This window comes from Gallus gallus, chromosome 9 (assembly GCF_016699485.2).
Source record: "Gallus gallus isolate bGalGal1 chromosome 9, bGalGal1.mat.broiler.GRCg7b, whole genome shotgun sequence".
Lineage (NCBI taxonomy): Eukaryota > Metazoa > Chordata > Aves > Galliformes > Phasianidae > Gallus > Gallus gallus.
This window is the reverse complement of record NC_052540.1, coordinates 5,840,104-5,854,922: the sequence shown is the minus strand read 5'-3', so window position 1 is coordinate 5,854,922 and position 14,819 is coordinate 5,840,104. Positions and strand designations below refer to the sequence as shown.

Here is a 14,819-nt window from a genome sequence, read left to right as displayed (position 1 = left end):
TGTGTAACAGACAACACTAGAAAGCATCATAGATGATTCTGCAACCACTGTATTACCAGTAGATGAAGAACCTGCCCATTCATACCATAGAAAGACAAAGACTAGCCTTCAGACTTCCCAGGCCAATTCACTGAATATGGTATTATTTTCATCCCCCGGGTAGCAAAGGAACACAGAGGAACTAGACAGATGCTTACAGCCCCCTGTTTGCTCCAGAAGGAGTCCAGCCACACTCCCCAAGGAAAGAAGAAAAGGTTTCTAGCTATCACAATATACTGAAATCTTAAGTATAATCAATTCTGGCTGCGAGTGAGTCCTTTATTTTCATGTGCAAGGCATCACTCACAAATATATTCACAGTAGGAGCTTTTGCTTTCAAATCTAATGTGATGATTACACAACACACAAGTACACAAATACAATTACCTCTGTTAACCTTATTGTAATAACATCTTTGAAATGTGTGAATGACAGAAAAAGAAAGAAGCAACTTGCCTTTGCAAGGAATTTTTAATCAAAGTTAAGAGATAAGAATAATGGTATGTCAGTGTTGGGTTCCATCAGCCTCTAACGATGGGCCTTTCTTTAGAAAATGTAATTGAAATAGAATGAAATGTTGAACTGACAAGGAAATGTGACATCCCTTTTTAAGAGAGGAGACAACTCTGTTTCAGGAACAGATGACCACAGCATTTATCCTGTACTGAAACAAATACAACAGTCTCTCTCATTTTGAGGTTATTGATAAAAATATTCAATATTGAATATACAGTGTAATACAAAAAATATTAACAGTTTTAACATTTAGCTCTAAACTAAAAAACTTTGAAAATTAGCACTCTTCAGAGTTGAAGAACAATGAGAGAACAATTCCCATCTCTGCTACACATTCCTAATGGAACTGACAAAACAGTAATATTCAGGGGCAGTAAGGAGAATACTGAAACTTACCTAGGATCTATACAACATACATTAATTATAGTTAAGTAAAATGGATGCATGTTTAAACAGTGTTGGCCAAAGGGCGTAGAACAGACTCATCTCTGAACGTTACAATCTTAAGTTTTTAATATGAACTAATTGACTTACAGGCAAACATCTGTCTCTTCTTCCTATAGGTTTTCCACATATTGAGTCAGATGAATTTGCTAGATCAGTATCTGTGTAGGCTACCTGCCATGTACAGTGCCTGTCTGCCAACCACATAAGATAAACCTGTCAGATGCAGCTCTACTAGCTTCAAGGGTAGATAAAGAAGTGTCATTTGCAATCCTTCATACTGGTTGTCCTTTCTGACAGACTTTGTCTTCTTTTTTCTTTTATTAAATTCCAAAAAAGATGCAAGGATTGTACAGAAGTAACTTTTCTAATGGAGAAGAGATGGGCATACAAAACAAAGGCGTGAGTATGTGTTTCAAAATGCAGGTAACATCCTGTACATTCACAATCACATCCTAACTTCTCTTCACTACGTTGAAGTGGATCACAGTACACACCTGCAACTTGGCAATCAGCAAATAAAACAAAAATATACAGTTGCCCCTGAATGAATACTTACGATGTCTTATGTCAGCCTGTGCACGGGTTACTTCAGTACTCTTTCTAGTGTAATAGTCTAGCTGCTTTGATCTCATCATACTATTTATCATCATGGTGATCTATCAATATAAAAGATGACCACAATCCCAGTAAAACCTACTTCTGTGTACCAGGCCAGCAATGAGATTACCTGGGGAAGTTAACAAGAGAGTCTGCATCTTAAAAAGGAAGCAGTTTTGTCCCCAGAAATGAGCTAACATTATTGTTGCAACCAGCTTTGGTAATGGGTTGAATTGCCCATTCAGTTATTCAGTTAGTTGCAATCACATTTAATTGTTATATTTCCTCAAGAAGGGTGTTGTTAAGCTTTGACTAACCATACCCTGCATTCACCTGTATTTTCCCCTGTGCAGAACCAAGTACATATCACATTCATTGCTTCTTCACTCTAAAAGTGAACTATCCCTGTTTTGTGGTACTATTTACAAGGTCACATTGTAATATCCTTACTGGAGGGGAGAAAAAGATAAAATAAAGTGTTGTGAAGAAAAAGCATTATTACCCACAGCATTTTAAAATCATATGGAAAGCACACTTTTGGGCTGGATTTTTAAAATGCAGGCCAGATAACTCAACAAAAGCTTATCTAATTGAAGAGTTGGACAGCTAAAAATATAAAAATCAGTTCAGCATCAAGTGTTTTAACAACCCCATAGTACAGTGAGGACAGCAACATGATGAAATGCAGGGGCAGGAAGCATCTGCCTAAGACAAGAGTGTTCTTAAGCTTTACCAATAAAAAACGTGATTGAATTATTTTTGAGTGCATCTTGTGTCCTCAAGTCCCATTTATATTCAGTCTGAGAAGAATGATTACCACCTTGCGCTGCCAAGACTTTATGCCTCAGTCTTTAGCTCCAAGGTGAACCTCTCAGGCATCAGCTTTAGCCATGGCTACACACATCAGCAGAGAAATCTTCATATTCACTCATCTCTATTTCAGAAAGCTCATGAGACCTTCTGTGTAACCATCCTCTTAATTTCCTTCTTTCTTCAAAAACAAAGAATGCAAATATTTACATATATATATGTATAATCTAAATCTCCTTAACATAAGGTTCAAGATGGAAAAATCAAAAGATGTTATATTAGTAAGTAATTCTAACATGTACTCTCCATTAATTAGTTTGAGATATTTCAAAACATGATTAGTTACAATTTTATAATTGGCTTAATGCCAGCTGTCTGTTCATTTAACAGAGGCAGAGATACAACTAGAAACAGAATACTTGATTCCCACAGTCATCTTAGTTCCTCACAGAGATAGTCATTGTAGATAGGTGCATGTACAAGGAATACATTTAAAGAAAACTCTAGTTAACCAGTCGTGAAAGACCTACCCATCAAATCCCCACTGCTTTATTCTAGTGAATGGCATTCTGAAAAATATAACCCATGACAATTTCTCTTCCTGAGGGTAGTCCTTTTGACTGCTCAGGTACCTTTACAGTACATGCAAATATGTCCTTGTGTTCATATTACTGTGAACTAAATGCCTAATGTACACAAACCAAAGCCTCAAACATACACTGCTCTGGGATTACCTGCATCTAAGAGCAGTCCTTCAAAATAACAGATGCCATACGTCATCCTAACAGAAGATCCATAAGGAACTGTCATTCAGACAAGCACTTAATCGGAGGGGATAAAGATTTACTCTCCTCATGTTTGAGGAGCTTCTTACTGTGCCAAACATGAAGACTAGCTTGCCTCCTGATTTTATTGTTTCCTGCGTAGAGATGGGATTGTCAGATAGACAAATCCGTTCCCTTTAGTGCAAGAATGACAATTCAAGCAACTGCACACACTGCCCAGGGAAAGAGAAGCCTTTGTGCTCCTCTACAGCCATTTGAGAACAAAAAGCTGGCAATGCATAAGTGGCATGTGAAATAACAGCCATATAAAGAAGGCAAAGAAATAGTTGCCTGGCTTCAGAAAACATGTAGAAGTGTTTTCCATTTCATATCGTGACAAAATTTAGGCATTGCAAGATTATACTTTTTTGTTTTTTTAAATAAACAGGAAGCAAGAGGAGCAGATGACATCAGGAAGATAGTTTTGGTGTGAATGCAGCTCCAGAATAACCACTTGGGATATGAACGATTCAGATGAGCCTTATATGATCTTGAGTCTCATGTATTAATCTCTGAGCTATGGGTTTGATAAAGATCTCTTTCAAATTACCACTTTCAGAGACGTGAGAAAACACTCTTGGTAAAAGGCTCATCACGACTGGAACACCAGTAAATTCAGTCATGAAATCAGTGTTTATGGTAAAACATACCTTGCTGAAAAATCATGACTTACTCTCATGCAGCAATTTCTGTGCTTCCTTCTAAAATTAGAATTCTTTGTCTCTATAGAAAACTATTTCCCCTGTAGGTGTTTCCATAGGAGCTGGAAGGTGCAAGACAGTTACAGACTACTACATTTCAGGCACTAGCATAGCACACAGGCAGTTGAGTGCTGACTTAGAGGACTGCAAAACAAAACATTTAAAATACTAGATATTTAAATTCAATAAAATATATTGAATGATCATAACATGAAGAAGATACATGGATAGAATGGTTTTCCAGCCCACAACTCAAAATATAAATGAACTCAATTACTCCCCCACTGTAACCCCTGCACACAAGTAGACATACATTAGGATGGCTAGGCTCCAGATTAACATCATACTCACCTTTCTTTAAGCCTGCAATCTAGAATCAGCCACTGCAAGCATGCTATTTGCTAAAGATCTCAAAGCAGAGAGTCCTACTGCTGACACAGCCAAAGTTAACCTGCCTGAACTCCTGATTAATAGTTCCACCACAGCAGTTAAAAACTGACAATGGGAAGAGTTGCATGAAAACTGAAAGTGATATTAAAAATGTTTCTTGAGAAAGGAGGCTGTGTATGCAGACAGGTAATTTAATTTCCTTGCATTGCCTTGTAAACTTAAGTTTCTTAAATTAATGTGAGATTTGTTTTCATACTAGAATCCACTGGGAGACTGATTATGCTGAAACACACTTCACTAAGTGTGTTGGAGGAGCAAAGAGGAATGCAGACAATGTTTCAATATATGAATACTGCATATTAAGTAACTCTTTGATTTTCCTAAATGAATATACTAAAATGAAAAGTATTTCTTAAGGTGTCAAACGAAGATTTACCACAGAGTAATGAGTAACTGCAAGCAAAATTATAGCTCTTTAGCCAACTCAATGTTAATTTCATTGCTAAATACTTTGAGGAGCATTTCTTTTAATAAGAATTGTATCGTTCTCCTTCAGTAATGTAGAAGCAGGTAGATTCATGATGCAGGCCACGCATGAGTCTCAGATAAATTATTATTTTTCATTTCCAGAGTGACTCGCTATTATCTTTCACCAGTTCTCAGCCCAGTCATTCATTTTCACAGCTTCATCCAAAAATATAAGCTATTACAGACTAGGAGTACCATGAAACAAGAGTTCATCTGACTCAGTGACTGCACTCATCGTTACATGAGATATGAACTGTCCTTCTTGTGGCTATCAACCATCTGGGATCAAAGTAATGACAGAGACACCTGAATCTAGATAAGAAGTGATACATCAATATGTAAATGACCCAGTTACAAAGATTTCTCCTCACTTCAAAGATAAAAACAAGAATGGGAGACAGAAAAAGCAGCATCTACACGGATGCTGCATCTGGTGAGCCCACACAAGGTCTTGTCTGCTAAACGTTCTGCCATTAATGGCTGTTTTTCCAATACCCCCTTAACATCCAGCCTTGAAGAGTTCTAAGTGGAAATCTATGCTAAATCTGGTGCCCTGAAAAATTTAAATGAAGATGCTGGCCAATACCAGTGTGTCTCCTAACTGTGAAAAGATGCTTTCATGGGCACAGAAAGGTTCCTTGCAGTTTTGATTCCCTGATGTCTCTTCACGAGCTAACATTCCAGTTTATTGCTGGTTTCAGGCCTCTGCTGAAGAACAGGACATATCACAACACTGAAGGGAGCCAGCAGAGTCATCAACTCCAGACCTTCATTGCCAGAGGTCACGCTGTGTTGCAGCACTGCACTTTGACACAAAGCTGCAAAGTTTAAAAGAAAAACAAAACAAACTGCGCATCCCCATACTTAGCTCAAGTCAGAAAATACTGCCCAGCTGCCTCTAGCAGCTGGGAGCCTTGATGGCAGCTACACAGCACATGATGAAAGCAGAACATCTCTGAAATCACAATCACACGACATTGCTGTGTGCTGGGGATCCTGCTAGGAAATATCAAACAAATCCTAGAACTTAAATGCTGCGGGAGCAAAAACCCCCAAGATTCTATGCTGATCAGACTCAGAACAATCTTCTTTGTGATCTCAGATTGTTAGCATTGTACTCTGAGTGAGGAAAATACATCAGCTGGGCATTTAGAACCCATTACAATACAACAGTAGTTTATCCTCATCTGTATCCTGTGTGGAGCTATAGGCAGTTCTCACAACATAACCAAACCCACCCTGACAGAAGTACCTTTTCCCCATCCCTCTCTTCTATTACCAAGCAAAGAAAGAAAACTTCCAGATCCTTTTACTAAAATCCTACCTACACTCAAGTGCATACCGATCTCAGTTGCTCATGAAAGACAATTTCTTCAAATCTATTAAATTTCTATAACTGAAATGTTTTTGTTTTCATTTTAGTACAGTACTTTTTGAAATACTTACCCAGGAAAAATGGAAAAAAGTCACCTCAATAAATGTTTCTGGGCAGTTTAAGTAACAAAATTGCAGAGCCATCTCACCTTCACCAAGCTGCAAGAGCTTCAGCTGAGGGTATCTGCTTTCAGAAATTCTAACAAACCTTAAATGAATTAAAAGGAAAAGAATGCCGGTATAAACCTGCTGAAATCCTGCACTGCTTGAGTGCTCCCAACAAGTCTGCAAAGAGTGCCATTAGGAATCTTGTCTGAGCAGATGGATTTCACTCAAATGGCCCCATATGTCATTTTTCATTTGTATGGCTGTAGCCTGAACTCCAAGAACACCTAGGGCCCATTTTCATCAAAATGCCTTGCTAAGCAATCCAAGAGATGAAAGAGATAAAGATGATAACGCTCCAAATCTTGCACTGGGCAGAAAATGTGACCCAAACAAAATGAAAATCTGGCAGATTCTTTCAAGAGATGGGAATAAGATGCTGCCCACTACCACTAAAAACGTGCTGCAGGGGTATTTGGCAGAGGGAGCATTTCCCTTCCCATCATTTATTTTTTTAATCTTACAAGGTTTGGCCATCTGTCCACTTTTACACCCTTTTGAATGAGAAACCAGTTTGGAAGAATAGATCTGTCTTCACGACTTTCTCTTGCAGGGCAGATAAGGACAAGAAGGGATGATTAAAGCTTTTGCTGATTAGATGCAACAAAAAGCAAGAGGGGGAGAAAAAAAAAAAGCTGATTTGAGTCTTGTGTGAGAGAAGCCAGTTTCAAACTACTGCTGTCCATAATTAGTATAATTGCCAGAACAGAAACTATCACACACTTGGCAGCACAGCAGCTCAATCCTATATTTATAATACCCAAAGTTATTAAAATACTGCCATTTAAAGCACATCCAGTCAGACAGAGAAGTTCAATTTCCAGTAAGAGCAGGTGAATAATATAGATGGCGCACCCAGCTGCAGAGAACCTCTGCCTTTTCCTAACAGGGCACTTGGTACCCATACCTCCTGCAGCATTCTCCTCTTTGAGGCACAATTCAATCTGCTTGCACCCAGCATACAGCTTTTTTTTTCCCCTCCTTTTTTCTCCTGAGACTTTCATCAATATCTGTGGAGACATTTATCAAATACAGATGTAGGGAAGGACAATACAAGTTTTCTGATAAGGTGACAGTCATGTTGTGTGTGTCAGGATGGCCTCTGGATCAGAAATCCGCTGCACTAGCGTAATGAAATTTCATCTGAATGAATTTAAAAGCTGCACTTTCGAAAAGATACAAATACACAACAAGAAATGTTCAAAACCGCATCATTCAGAGCTCACCTAAAAACAAGATTTGTGAGTTGCTGTATTACCTGACCAAACTGCATATATCTATAAATTGAAAATAAACACCCACTGTCCTGTATGTGTCATAGTAATCTGCAAAATATGGAAACACATCAATAAGTAGCACCTCCAGGATGTTTATGATTTGAACGAGCCCTGATCTCTTCCCTATGCAACGCAGAAGGGACTGCAAGGTGTAAGACAAGGAACCAGACAGCAGCAGAGTTTATTTCCTATTGACTAGTTGGATGTGGCCCGTTTCCATTTCTTTTCTTTGCAGAAGTCAACAAACTCTGCACAGTGTCTCTTGTGCTCTCCCGCTGCTCAAAGCCCCATTTTTCTTCAGAAAAGGGCCAGCTGAAGATGCACATTTTGAGGTCATTCTCTGTCACTCTTTTTTCAGTGTGCGTTTCAGACTTGTGTTCTAATCACCCCCTCAGATTTGTATCTGCACACTGGAAAAATCACACTTCTTCGTATCAGTGGAATGGTGCAGAAGTAAGTTCAGCATCTGTAGAGTACTTAAACTAAGGCCAATAGGAAAGTCGTACCCTAGAGCACATGCAATCAAAGGAAATGTATGAGCTATCTCAGTGGAAAAATACTCTCAAACCAATTCAAAAGCATCTGTATTAATGAGGAAAACTGCTTCCAATAATGTTTCTGTTGGCACTTTAAGTATATTTTTTAACGCATACAATTTTATACAGCCATGCATTAGACTACAGTCAAGTCAATGCCAGTAATACATTAGCAGCTTCAGCAATTGCTCTGCTGACTTCCAAGAACTGAAGAATTTGGTGCTGCACTTCTGTGCAGCTTTGCTATGCCACAACTAAATGCAAAGCATCTTTTAATGCACGGTGGAAATCACTTACTTATAAAAATGAGGGAAGCTGGCACAAGAGCAGGTAGAGCAATAAGTTAGGGAGATGAAATCACAGGACACTGCTTGAACAGTGCAGAAAAGCTTGCATAGCATTCCTCTGTACTAGGCCTAATGCCAGCTAGTAGTACCTCAGTTTTATGCATAGTAAACTCCCTCACACAAGGGACAAAAAATTATACAAGACAATTTAAAATGTCACTCTATATTTTGTCTGTATATACGTGCATTGCATACGTATACACATATATATATAGAAAGAAATCAGTGGTGATGGCGAGATGATGGTGAGAAGCATGAAAGATTCAGAACACGGAGTAAGGTGAATCACTTTACAAGACAGACTTATGAGAGCTCAACAGGGAATACAGGGGGTAGGTAATTGCTTGTTCCTTCAATAGTGCTGAATTTAGAAATGAACAGTAGTAATAACATTCATAATGAAAATCCCTTAACTGTTTAGAGACCACAAATCCAGGCACGCTGTGTGCTGACTACAGTATTAGGGATTTTTCATAAGATAGGGAATACCACAAGCATTTGTTAACAATTTGTTAGAAATGCTGTGGTATTTTACCACGCAAAGTCTGTTTTCATGTCCTCTGAACAGATAAATCAATCTGGAAAAAGGTCCTATGGAAAAGACACAGATGCACTCGCCATCATTTTTTGTCATAATATTTTCACACCCAGAGTACCCCTTCAAGACCTCAATAAGAAAAGACAAATTGAAAACCTGAAAACTCTGGGCTGCTACCACAGTCAGCGGACAGATTCAAAGTAAACACTGAGACAGAGACAGACTGCAAACAAATTTTGCAGACTTTTCTTCAAATTCTTATTTTTGCTTTGGGGAAATCAACAGGTAATCTGGGGTGTGCTCTTAGTGGTGATTTTTTTTTTTTTTATAAATTCAGCCTGACAATTACAAATCCCAGACAATTCATTTCTTCCTGTTCTATGTGCCTACAAAGGAATGCCATCTTAACTTACCTGCTGTAGAAAGCAGATCTTGTTGATAATCTTGGACTTTCTTCACCATTTGAAAACAGGTAACATGTTTTCATTTATTTTGTATTGATTTACAGCTGACTGCAGTCAAAATTAGCTTGCCTACTGACATCAACTATAGGCTAAGGCCTTCTTTGCTCTACTCTGGTTAACACAACTATTTTAACTGAGTCCTTAAAGGTATTTTCAAAAAAACCACAGAATAATGCCTTGAAGAGAAAGATGGGGGGGAGAAAAAAGCAAAGCTTGTTTACGTGAATCAATCAGCCATACCTCACCTCCTTGTATACAGAAGACAGATATGGTAAGGGAAAAAAAAACCACACATAGTTATTTGGTAAGGCAAAAAAACCACCACACCCTAAGTGTGCAACTGATTGTCATTAGGAATCAGATGCCTTAAATGTCCACTTCATTACAAACACTTCTACAGACTGTTTACCACTGGCTGAGGAAACATTCAACAGTGATCAGAGCTCTGTCTGCGCAGGCCCAGCTCCACAGCAGCAGCACAGCTTTCTGCCATCCTGCTCGAAAAACCCATGTCTTTTCCTCACCAAAGCCATATCTTATCAGGTTCTGAAGCAAAGCTCCAATTATGAGGGTTGCATCACTCCATTCTAGTACAGTTAATGTGTATTTTGATGCTTCAGGACATTGCCTCACAACATGAGAGAGATTTGCACAAAGACAGACATGCAGCTCTCAGCCTGTTTGCTTGCTGCTACAGAATACAGCATTGGGATGCCCACACAGATGTGCCAGTTCAGACTCAGACGTGTTGCAATCAAGAACTGGTTTTAATTCTAAGGCTAGCACACTGAGCAACAAAAGTTTGGCTGTACTTTCAAATAAAGATAGCCTTTATCATTCCACTCACAGCTTTTTGATTTTAAGCACCTCTTTTACTGTGTGCTAAAGCCCACATAATAGGAAGGCTAGTGTTATTAAATACGTCTCAGAACTAAAATAACAAAAAAAAAAAAGTCACAATAAATAACACATAATTCTCACAATCAACCACACAAGAATTTTATTGTAAAGAATGAAAACTATCTGTTTGCAATTTTGCAAATAAAAAAAAAGAAAATTCACTGAAAAACTGAAGGACTGGTGGGATGTAACAACAGGCTGTAGTGTGACAGAGCTCCAAAGTGCTGCAGCTGCTGCACGAGGAAATACCATACTGGGTCACTTTTGATCCAGATGCAGTAAAGATGACAAAAACTGAATTCCATCTTCACAGCCCTACTACCACCCACTGAAAAAGCCATTTTTGCCCAGAATCACAGCAAGAACAATAGTAGCCTGCTTAATCTTCAAATTATATGTACCCAATTACAGCACTACAATTAGATACAGCATCTACGGCCAAGTGAATTAGGATTGGATTCTGTGAGTAGGCAAACTTCTTCTACTACAATTGTTTGAGCGATGGTGCAATGACTGTGCTGGGCGTGAAGTCTGTGCCTTTCTGATTCTCAGTACAGAACACCATGTCCAAGGCAACACTTGAAGACAAATAATTCTGGGCAAGCAGCATATTGGTATGGTAAAGTTTGAGATGCTACCTCAGAGATACCACAACATTGTGATCCATCCTTATTTTGAATTTTCCTTTCCTACTTTGTAGACAACATAAAAGTTACAGATAAGCCAAGGCTCTATGTATGCACACTGCGAAAAAGTCTGCAGCCTAACCCAGCAGGAGACCAAATCTATCATTCAGGACTAGCTGTACACAGTGATATATAGCTATTTCCTTTATCATATGTTGAAAAGCACCATTTCAATCCCTCATGTAAATGTATTTTGATTCTCATTTATCAAACAGCAGCAATGTCCTCATCTGCTAAACGAAACCACCTAACATGCAGAGAATATTAGCTCTCCTCACAGCATACTGAACTAATGGGACATACTCTAAAGGACTTGATCACAAGAAGGATAAACTGTTTACCTCTGACATTATTCAGATATGACTGTTTTACATTATACTCTGAGCTGCAGTACACATAATTTTGCTTAATTTCTCCTTAGTTTTTTTCTATGGACAATGATAATATTAATTGCAACAGAAATAACTGAATGGCAAACAATATAAAGAAAATTATCTAATTTTAGAGCAGATGTAATTTCAAAGACTTCACAGTATGGGGTTTCAGTTTGATGTCAGTCTTTCTGTGTAAATAAAGGTAATATTGTATTGCTAAAGGCCAATATAAAGCCTCTTCAAATCATTTTCTCTAGCACAATACTAAGCTGCTATCAATACATTTTTTCCCAATAAACATCTCTTTCATATTCATTCTCTCCGTCTTAGAGGCATTTAGATGATTTCCTTCAATAAAACATTTTCATTTAAAGGATTTCATCCGCATTTCACAGTCTGCTCATGACCTATTTCTTTGTATTTGAACTAAAACTAATCATATTTCCCCTGCACTTTACAGAATAAGATGATCAGGAATAGCATTTTGGAGAGAATGCAGAAATACCACAGAAGATGTTTTCACGGTACTTCAAAGAACCCTGGAATAACACCAACCACCAGTCTGAAACTCTGCGTTTCTGCTTCAATGCCACTCGTACCTACCCTGAACACCTCAAGAAAGAGCTTTAGCTGGCAAAAAGTGAAGCCTTTTCAATAACTATCAAAGGTGTACCTGTCTAATCCTGAGGAAGAGATGCCCTTGGTTAATGTATCAGTATAATTCAGCAAACTGCACTGCAAAGAAACAAGCTCGGGTTTTGAAAAACTGCATAGCTACGTTAACAGAGCCATGCCTGAGCAAGTAAGTCTGGCAACTACAGGAGAGCAGAAATCACTTAGTAAATATCAAAAATTGTAATCGAAAGGAATGGAGGAAGCAGATCCTCATCCGCCTCTTGCCATCCTGCACCACATTCCCATCCCCTCCCGTGCTTGGCTTTGTGCTCCAGGCTCCATCAATGACAGCAGCACCCGCCTGAACGCCTGAATTTGTTCTGAAATTCAGGCAAAGAGGGAGAATTATGCATCCTTACCAGATGCAACTGTTTTCATTCTATCATTGATATTAACCATCCAACCACTTGTAATTCCTTCTCATTTACCCAGTCAGGCCTAAAACCAAGCACTGAACTCTCACGTTTTCCAAAGGGATCAGTAGTCAGAGAAATTACTCCTGGGAGTGCAATCTCTTACAGAGGACCATTCTTTGAGACTGAAGTCTGCTGAGGAGTGAAGCAGCTTTTCTCAGTGGGGTACACAGCAGCAGCTTCTGTGTTAAATATCTAAAGAAAATAAATTGTGGAATGATGGTAGGAAAAATAGAAAAGATGTGAGAAATATAGTTTACAATGCAATCTTTTTCAAAAATAATTTCCATGCGAAAGTGCCCTGCTGAGCATCTTAGTTCCACCAATAAGAACATAAGCACAAAGGTAACAATGCCACTAAATATTCATCACTTCCAACATTTTCTGGAATCTTCCTATTTATTTATAAAGCATCCCTTTGTTTCTTCCAAGCAAACACAATAGCAGGCATCAAGTTTTAGATACAGCCTTTGCCAAATTGGTAAGAACAACGTTTTGGTGCTTAGTACCATACCTGGCATTCACTGATGATGTGAAAGGGCATTGTGTGTGCTGCACCCTCTCTGAAAGGTTCTTCAAGCTTCAGACCTTTAAAAGAACTGTCAGACATATAATCTTCATCACATTTAGGATCAAAATGCAAGGTCTGTAGTTTCTTTAAAACTTTCAGCTCATAGAAGCTCATACTACTAGCCTTTCAGTGCTATGGTGTTACAAACTATTGTGTATAACCACAGTGGACGGAATGATTTATTAATACCCCGGGCTCTCGTTTTTGTTCAGTGTCTAGCCACAACCCAATCTATACTGGATTGCAAATCATAATGACCTATGACCAAAACTCAAGGGCAATCCTGTCACTTTTAAAGATACATAAATGATTAATAACTAAAAAGGAAAGAAGGGCATCCATTATTTGCTGTATTAAATAATCTTTCTAAAGAGCATTCTATTTCAGGTTGGGACACGTAAAATCACTGAAGAATACACAAAGAATACACAAATTAGTCTGGTATTCTGCATCAGCAGCACAGAATGACAGCCCACAGAGCAGCAAATGTATCCCCACCACCAGTGTTCCCATTTTCACTAGGCCAAAAGAGCACATCGCTCACTCTCCTTTGTAAATAATTTTGCCTGCAAAACAAGAGCCTAAATAAGAAAAAACAACCATTTGTTTACCTAGAAATTAAATACTTAATCAGGTAAAAAATTATTATCTTAAAAGATAAGCCAGCCAAAAAAAAAAATCTCTATTTCACTTTTAGTATTATTAGTCTGATTTTATCTGGAAAAGTAAATTGATGTGCTGTATCTGTTACTGAAGGAGCACATCCTGCCTTTTTGTATCAGCACAGATCTAACTATGCTGCTGGAAGAAGTTATACCATTTGAGTTCTCTATTTAGAGCAAATGTTCTTTATCTCACTGCATATGACTTCTTAACAGACTGCCTTACTAATATAAAAATTACACAGTGTTCACAATAACTCCTTTCTTCCAGTTTTGTCTGAACGCATTAAGTTCAAACAGAGTAACACAGAGCCATACTAACAGACTGTTATACTGCACTACGCTCCTAGGGTGCCTACAGTACGGTTGCACTACTTTCATGCTCCTAGCATAAAGGTATGAGTTGTTACAAAGCTCTGTCTCTTGAAACTGTCCATATTACATGTTATTAAGCTGCAGCAAAACACTGCTGTGAAGCAAAGCAGATAATCTATTCTGCAGTTGGCAGACACAGTTTATTCAGTGACAGCAAGCCATTAAACAAATATCCTTATAAAAATCAGCGTCCAACAACATCAAATGGTTCAAATTACCAAATCCAAACTTTTCCAAACCACAGTTTCCAGGAAAACATGATAGGTACCAAAATAGAAAAAAAAATTCCATTTTTTCTCAGTTCTGAAGGGGTGATAACTGACTACAGTCTTTACCACTGCTGCAACAGATAGCTTGGCACTTGCTGGGCTACCTCATTACAGTTTTCTCCAGACTCAGCACAGGTTACCTTCGGCAGTAAATTGCAGAGCTCGCGTCCTGCCGTTCGCAGGGGGGGCTCTGGGCAGCCGCACTTACACAGAACACAAGATGCATGAGCTGTCGCTCCACTAATCAGTGCAGGAACATCATATTAATCAAAAGATCAGCAAGAAGGCACACATCAGACAAGTATCCAGATGGTAACTTTGCAGAATTTCCATCATGCGCT

At 38.5% G+C, this 14,819-nt stretch overlaps 1 protein-coding gene across 3 annotated transcripts in view; it reads right to left on the bottom strand.

Moving 5' to 3' along the window:
- CLSTN2 (calsyntenin 2) overlaps positions 1–14,819 on the bottom strand; it is a 304,706-nt gene that overhangs the window by 197,499 nt on the left and 92,388 nt on the right. The window lies entirely within an intron of this gene.